An 8,749-nucleotide genomic window follows, 5' to 3' on the forward strand; every position below is an offset into this window, starting at 1 on the left:
GGCGCGGTGATTAATTTTGCTTCGGAGGTTGGAGGAGTCTTTGCAGAGGAGGTGACATTTGAGCTGGACTTTGAAAGACGAGCTCTCCACAGAACTAAATCTGGACCCAGTGCCAAGAGATTCAGCCTGGGAAATCAATCCAGCCACCCGGGGGAGGGGCGGTCAGCTACAGGCTGGCTCCCCAGGGCTCCCTGCCCCGAGGACAGAGGCCTCGGCTCCCCCAGGCCATGAGAGCCCAGCCTATTCCTTGGAGGCCATACCCAGCCTCTGTTTACAACTGGCCATCTTTTCCCACTGGCCAGCAGTCCACTTGCCTCCAGGTAAAGCGCTCCCTGTTCCAAGCAAACTCCCCTAGTCTCCGCCCCTTGAACGCAACTTGCATTTTCTTCCTCCAGGAATAAAAATAATCGTGATCACTTTTAAATTATATCCTTTCTTTGTAAATGCTTTTCAGATTTCAAGGGAGAAGAAATACAGAGGATCGGTCAAGGGTGGAGCTTAATTTCAGCTCTGCTGCCAGCTACCTGGTGACCTTGGGCTGGTTCTCTAACTTCTCATGCCTCCGTTTCCAGATCTGTAAAATGGGGTAACGAGGTTGCTGTGGAGAGGAAATGATTCACACGCATGAAGCGTTTCGAGCATTATCGACCCAACAGCGGGCACTCGGTGAGTTCTGGTGGGTTTGTGTGGATTTCCTACCGCCCCCCCCACCCCCGTCTCTGCCCTGACTGAGCACCCAGCTGCTTTGTGATGCATGCAGGGGCCCTGCAGGAGGACCAACCTGGACACGAATCCCATGGGCCTCAGCTATGTGCAGACTGCGCGACTTCAGGCCAGCACCTTAACATCCTCTAGAGAGATGGGACCCGGTGTGGAGGGGCTTGCTGAGGTAATGCAGGCCCGGCATGCAGGATGCATTCAGGAAACGTCAGCTACTGTTATTGACAACACATATTTTCCTAGCACCTGACTTTTCTGTGCCTCATCTCCCCAATGAAGGTTCTTGCTGTGACATTCCGGAAGATGGGGACACCTCTCACTGGTCCTGGCACTGCTGGCAGTCTGGGCCTGCTCTGAGCGAGTGGCTTCATCTGGGCCAGCGCTGGAGGACGAGCAGCGGTGCCTGATGCCAACAGCGCTGCTTCCCGCAGACCCCGCCATGGTGTCCCCACATCCGGTGGGGGACTCCCCGCCATGCACAGCGGCCTCCCCCACACACACACTCATCTCCTGTTAGCATTATTTGAACCACCCGTTCAGAGAGGATTCTGGTCACCTTTTCTCCGGGAACATTCTGTGTACAAATCTGTGATTTCCCTTGGATATCTATATGATTTTTTTCAACACGAACTGAACCGAGGATGAACGTGTTTCCAGGACTCTGCAGAATTGCTGATGTTATTTCCCAATTGTTGGCAGCAAGGACTCCACCAAAATACTCAAGGTCAAGAGACCAGCATGGTTCTAGGCAATCTGTACCTCTTAAAACAGTGACAAATATGTTATTTAATTTTAATGAGCTTTTTTGCATCTCAAATCTAATTACAGCATTATCAAGTACTGCCTTGAACTGCAGGTGGCTTCTCATTTCGTGTGCGAAGCCTGCCACGAGCATTTTTCGTGAATACTAATAACCGCTTAATTTTACTATCCGCTGGAAAAAAAAAATAAAAACTTTCAGCAACTTATAAGGCTGGGCTTTATCAAGCATCTGTGGAGGGGGAGCACAGAGCCACGCGGCTTAATTAAAAAAAATAAATACTGTGCGTGGCCACCCCGGAGGGTGACAGGAAGCTGTGGAGGCACAGTGGACATGGGCTGGGAGGAGACAGGCTTTGAGCGCTTCCTGGAAGCTCCATTTTATTGCAGGCTATTGCATCACATTCAAATTTCTCAATTTGCTTGCAGTTCAGAGAGAATGGTTCTGTCGGCAGATTTTCTGGGTGACGGACTTCAGTAATAGGCCCGGAGCGGGAGGTCCCTGAGGACACGCCCCCAAGATCTGTTGAGCAGACGGGTCCAAGGAGATGCCCACAAATCACCACGACAGCTGACCGAGAGGAGAGGCCGGCTGCCCCCCCACCCCCAGGCCAGGCTGAGATGGGAGATGGGGGAGGCAGCCAGCGGGTCCGAGGCTGTGGGTGAAGAGCTTTGCAGTTCCAGAAGGGTGAGAGTCATCGAAGGCCGGTACAACCCCTGCCAACGGGTCTGCACACGCCTGGGGTTTGCGTGGAGCTCACTTATTTTGAAAATCGTTGACGCCGAACTGGGTCTTTGAAGGCTGGCTTCCTGGTTTGCACCTTCTGCAAGAGGTGGCAGAGGAAGAACAGGTTGCCACCGGTGCCTCATTCAGGAAGATCCTGAAGTCTGCACCGCTGCGGGGCACACCTGTCCGACAGGGGGCTCCTGAAAACCGCATGCTGTCCCCTGCACAGACAGGCCACGCTATTGACCCAGCCACGCTTCTCTCTCTCTCTCTGATTCCTGTAAAAAATCTCACCAAATCCTGCCTCAGGTCTCAGCCCTGCCGGGGCCCAGCTCTGAGGTTACAGAGGTCAAACTGCCCACAAGGACCCCGCTCTGCACCTGCCTCTGGTGGGGAGAACAGTGTCCCCCTAACGGTGTCCACGCTACACTCCTCAGCACCTGCGACTCCGTATGTTACGTGGCGAAGGAGAATTAAGCGTGCAAATGCAATTAAGGCTGCTAACCAGCTGACCTTGAGATGGGAGACATCCGGGTGTAATGTAACCACGCCAGTCCTTAAGAACGGACAAGAAGAAAGGACGCAGGAGTCAGAGAGAGATGACGTGAAAAGGGGTCCACCACCACTGCTGGCCTTGGAGGAGGAGGAGAAAGGGGCCACGAGCCGGGGGTGCAGGCGGCCTCTGCCGACCCCTTAATTTTCTCCCAGTGAGACAGACCCCTGCCAGACTTCTGACTCCGGAGCTGTAATAAATGTGTGTTGTTTTAAGCCACCGAGTCTGTGGCCATTTGTTAGGGCAGCAACAGGGAGTAGATGTGTGACCTAGAGACCGCAGAGTCGCCCATGAAAGCGTCACTGAGTCAGGCTGCCAACCTCGGTCGAAGTGGGCGGAGCGAAAGTACGTTAACGACCTCCCGGTCTGCGTCCTTCTTAGACGCGTGACACGAGGTTTTCTCCAGACAGCAAACTGGAAGGGGGCCTCCATCGCCCCCGCCGAAGCACGCGGTTTTCCAGCTCCCAGACCCACATCCAAGGGGCCCTGCCTCGGGACTGCGCCTTGCACTGCGTCGTGAAGCTTGAGCACGGAGACCCCGCTGGGCCATGTCAGGACACCGCAGACACTCACCCGGGCGCCCACGGAGCCCGGAGCCTGGAGCCAGCGCTGCTGCCTGCTACTCACTGGGTCCCACCCAGACTCCTGCTGGCTGTGCCTCCAGGTGGGAGAGAATCCCTGATGTCAGCTTGTCCATGGGTGGAATGGATGCTCTGCCACCATGTCCCCGGACAGACAGGGAATTAATGGGCCAACACTGAGCCCCTTGTTTTTATAAGAGAACAAGTAGTTTATGACAAAGAACAAACTTTCCTTCCTTACGAGGCCATCCTCGGTGCTCCCTCTCCAAGCCCGTTAAGCCTAGTTATCTCTCGCACAACGCAGCCACACAGGTACCGTTGCTACCGACAAGTTCATTTAAGAGAATTTATAGCCTAATTGTGCAGCTGTTGCTTCTGAGTCAGTTTTAAGAGATTGTTACACAAGCAGCGTCATAATTTAGCCATGTTTTCATCTCGCAACTGTAGTGTGATTACCGTTTGTTAATAAGGAATGGCAAACAGGAGTGAGGAGGGCCAGCCGGAGAGGGCTAACGAGCCTCGGGCGGAGCAGGGCTGGGGCGACACCCGGGAGCCTGGGAAAGCCCACGCAGACCACGCAGACCACGCAGACCACGCAGACGATGGGATGCACTGTGAACCGCATGCGCGTGGTACGCAGCTGAGTAAGCACCTGGCCGAGGTGACGAGTGGAGTGTCGCCCGCCTCCCCTGTTCCCATTGGGGATTCGGCAGGACCCCTGGACGGTTCTGGGCTCGGGGAGCAGGGAGGCCCAAGCGTGTGCCTGGAGCAGAGAAGATGCTCAGGGTGGAGCCTGAGCTCTGAGGCCCTGCTGCAGCTCCTCCCTAGCAGAAAGTACTGGAAAGGGAGCTGAGGGAAGCACAGACCGGCCAAGCCTTGCCACCTGGGGTGCGCGGGCCTCCCTCCAGCTGCCACCTGGATCCCTCCAGCTGTCACCTGGAAGATTATTCACTTGCAGAGAGACCCAGTGGAGAAGATCGCTCTGAGTGATTGGCATCTGCTCCCGCTGGTCACAGACCCGGACAGAGGTCAGGTCCCAGCCCTGGTGGCCAAGCCTTCCGCAATCCAATCCGCTTCTTCCCACAGGCCGCAAAAACAGGGTGCCCCCAGCCCCAGCCAGAGCAGGGCGGGCTCAGCGAACCAGGAGCCAGGTGGGATTGCCCTTGGGAAAAACCAGGTCCCACTCCACAGCCACAAGGACAATAGCGTAACCCTGACTGCCACCACCCACACAGCGTCAGCCCCGGGTGCTCTGATTCCCCCTGGTTAGATAGTTAAGCAGCCCACTCAGGGCGAGGGGCCTGGCCCCCACCCAGGTCAAACTGACCCCGAGGCCCTGGCTCCACCCCAGGTGCCACCTATGGACCTGGCCTTTGGGCTACAGACAAGCAGCAGCCCCCGGCTCCGGACCCCATGTCTGACTCTGAACCATGTGACAGGGACAGGTGTCTTTGACCCTGTAGAGGTGACAGGACAGATGGTGAGATATGCCACAGGCATCATGCCCGGGGTCATCCACCCTTTGGGGGTCCTGCGGGCCTTCGGCAGCCCCTGGCACTACCCCCGCATCTCGTCCAAAGCCTCCGGCCATGATCGGTTGGACTAATTGGGGAAAGGGCGAGTGCTGTTCAGAATTTGGGGCTAACGAACCTGGAAGACTCATCTCCAGGCTGCCGGAGCCATAGAGAAAAACTGAAGGTGGGGAGACAGCGATGGACACGCACGACGCTTCTGATGGAGGGGACGGAGGCCGCCACGCGACAGGGGCGGGGTAGCGGCCTGGACGGCCGGCGAGGCTGAGAAGCCTCAGGTGGTTCCGAAAGCGGGGGCCGGAGGCCCTGCTCCCCACCGGCCCCCACCCCACACAAGGAGGCGCCCCAGGAGGGGGCAGAGTCCCAGGCAGCCCCTTCGAGGTCAGAGACAATCACCTACGGGCACCCGCTCTCCCAACTTCAGCTGCCCCGCCCAGCTGGCTTTTAAAGGGGACGCTGCTCCTGTGGGGGTTGGGCGTGGAGCCGAGCTGGTGGCCAGCGGCTCCGAGCTCAGGGCCTGTCTCCTGTGTGGCCTTGAGCAAGTGACTTAACCGCCTAAGTCTCTCATGTCTCGTTGGGAGAGTCCCCGCCAGTGGGCTGCTCTGTCCCAGACCCAGGGCTAGACAGGGACTCAGACAGACATCGAGGTGTGACAAAATAACCGTGTGCTGTTTGGGGGTTTGAAAGGCGATCATGGATCCTTCGGATAATGAAATACTGGAACTTGTGAGACAACTGGGCAGCGCTCTGGCTAATGGGGTAAACAGAGAGGACAAATAAACTGCAGCTCCCTGACCCACGTCCCCCACTGGGACTGGGCACCGAGCACTGGGTGGGGCGTCTCCCGAGGGTAAATGCCTCACACACCACGATGGCCTGCAGACCACAGATCACGATCGAGCCAGCTCCCATGTCCCCACACAGCACCCAGCACTTCTGGACACAGTCATCACCACTTCCTGGCCTGTGGGAATGATCAGTCATCAAGCCACCAACCAGGGGTGACGACATTAAAAGAGCCACAACATAGGACCGGCTTTTTTTCTACATGATGAGAAAAATGGACAAGGACCAAACGGCGTGTGTAGCTGGTTCTGGAGGCCACCGTCCTTCTCCAGGAAGGGACCCGCCCACCAGCACTGCCCTCAGGGCCAGCAAGGGCGCGCCCAGGCCCTAGAACCCAGACACTCCTCCAACTGGAGGCCTGTGGCTTCTCCCACAGAAGCCAGCCCCTGACTTCACCGACTTGCACGTGAGCGCTGGGTTTTTAGGGCGATGTAATGCTCAGCCATTTTATATGGGATTATGTGCTGTGTGTACCAAAAAGCTCGTAAAAAAAAAAAAAAGGAAAAAAATAGAACGAACGTTGTTTTTAAAAGGCCCTTAGAAGGCTATAAAGTGCAGTGACTCTCATACCCTTGGGTTTTTTCCATCTTATATTAGAGAGTTCCTCAATCAGAGGTGACAAGGAGGGGAGAGATGTGGTTTGCAGAATCAGGGAGCTGGGAACTTCCGGGCAGGCCGGCCCCTGCGGGCGCAGGCTCAGGTCCCCAGCCAGCCGGCCGGCCACGGGCCAGGCAGGACTGAGTCACGAGTGGGGTCTGGTGCCCAGAGCATGTGGGTCTGCGAAGCCACCACCTCAGGCTGTGATGAAAGCGCTCCCCTCTCCCGGGCTGCGCGGGCATGCCCGAGGGAGGGGCCGCAGGCAGGGCAGGGGACAGGGGACATGGAGTCCTGTAACACAGCCCACTGTGCTCTTGGCCAAGTTCCCAAGGCTGGACCCTGGCCCCTCCACGTCCATCCGGGTCTGCACAGCTCGTGGGGGCCAGAGGCGGGCCTGGCTGGGGAGGACACTCTCTGGTTTCTAGAACCCTCTCCCAGACTGAGCTAGATCCCACGCAGGGGCTGTTTGCCAAGTTTCCCGAAGCCAGGACAGCAACGTGGAGAGAAGGTGACGGGACCTCACGAGATGGGCTCTCAGGCAAATGTTAGAACTTGGGTTCGCCAAGAATGCTTAACGAATAAGGGGACGCTCACATGTGCTGGTAAGTGAAAAAGTAAGCTACCAAAACATGATCCCAATCGTACAACATAAAACAAAGCAGACACAGGCCTAAGTGGGCAGCAAAGGGCGGGAAGGAGCGGGCACGGCGTGCCGACCCCGGGCGGTGAGGTCTGGGGCCGACCCCGAATCTTCTCTCACTTCTTGTCTGTATTTTCCCAATTCCCTGTAACGAATAATTACCTTAATACTTGCGATTGACTAGGTAAAGTGAGTTAAAAATATCTGTTATTTCTTCCCACAGAAAACACCACCACTTTCTCCCGTCTGACACCAGAGGCATCTCAGCAGCCCTGCGGTACGCTTCCCTTTTCCACACGGCCGAGACCGTGCACAGAAGGCCCCGAGGGGCGGACAGCAGCCTGACAAGTGGGGACCTGCTGGACAGAGGCTGGACAGAGGGGGAGAAGCAGGAGTCCGGCTGTGGCTCAGGGAGCAGCAGGATGCGGCAGGGGCGGGGCCAGCTGGGCCAGCACGGGAATGAAAACAACGCTCCACCGCCACTGGAACCTCCCAGTATGCACAGCACGCTTCACATTCGTCCAGCACCCTACAGTTTGCACAGCACCCTCACCTCACCCTGAACCTCCCCAGGTGGATGGCAGGGCAAGCGGTATTTCCCAGGACAGGGCGAGACTCTCTCTGCTCCAGCCTTGGTACAAAGGGACAGGGCCCAGGGACGCAGGTGAGCCCGACGGGACAGGAGAAGAGAGAATGTTTGCCGTGGGGCCCCCACCCCTGAAGACCAGGAGGGAGCCAAGGTCTCCCAAGTGCCTGTGCTGGGCTGGGGCTTTACAAAGACTGTCTCTTTGGGTCTTCCCAGTAGTCCCATGAGGTAAAGATGCTTCTTATAACACTCATTTTACAGACAAGAAAACGAAGAAATTTGTTCCTTCGACCGGAATCTATTGCATTCATTATGCGCCAGGCCCACACCAGGGACTTTCCATGCATATCACATTTAATCCTCACGATACACCCTGCAAGGTCAAGAACGGTTCCCGAATTGTAGAGACGAGAAAGCCAAGGCTCAGGAGAGTTTAAGTGACTTACATAAAGGCACACAGTAAGTAAGATGCAAAGCAAGCATTTGATGATGGTTGGATGAATGGGTGAATGGATGGATGGATGGATGAATAAATAATAGATGGATGAAGAATGGATGGATGGATGGATGGATAAATGATGGATGGATGAGTGGGTAGGTGGATAGATGGATGGGTGGATAGATGGATACATGATGGATGGATGGATAGATGGATAAATGATGGATGGATGGATGGATGGATGGGATAGATGGATGAATAAAGGATGGATGGATGGTTGGATGGATGGATAGATGGATGGATGGGTTGGTGGATGATGGATGGGTGGGTGGATGGATGGCTGACGGATGGATTGGTGATAGATGCATGGAGCCCATCTGGTCCAGATCCCAGCCCTGTGGCCTCCCCAACAGGCAGCTGTCACACTTGGGTCATCACTGTCTCTCAAGAGCCCCTCCTCTGCTTGACCCCACAGAAAAGCATGTTTCCCTCCTCTGGGAACTTGTCCTTGGGCCCTTTCAAGATTTCTGACCCCAAATCACCTACAGAAAGGTCGTCTTCAACTCCCAACCCAAAACCATCAGGAAGATGGAGTTGGTTCTGCAACCTCGTCCTTCTGCTCCAGGATGAAGGCCAGGCCCCTGTTTGCAGCCTCCCCCTCAACGGAGACGATGCAGACCCCTGCAGGAGGCCAGCACAGGCCTTGGGGACACTGGCTGGACACTCCTGGCTGCTGGACAGTGCCATGACAGGCCGCCCCCCGCCCCCC

The sequence above is a fragment of the Pteropus alecto genome, unplaced genomic scaffold (assembly GCF_000325575.1).
Source record: "Pteropus alecto unplaced genomic scaffold, ASM32557v1 scaffold125, whole genome shotgun sequence".
NCBI classification, from domain to species: domain Eukaryota; kingdom Metazoa; phylum Chordata; class Mammalia; order Chiroptera; family Pteropodidae; genus Pteropus; species Pteropus alecto.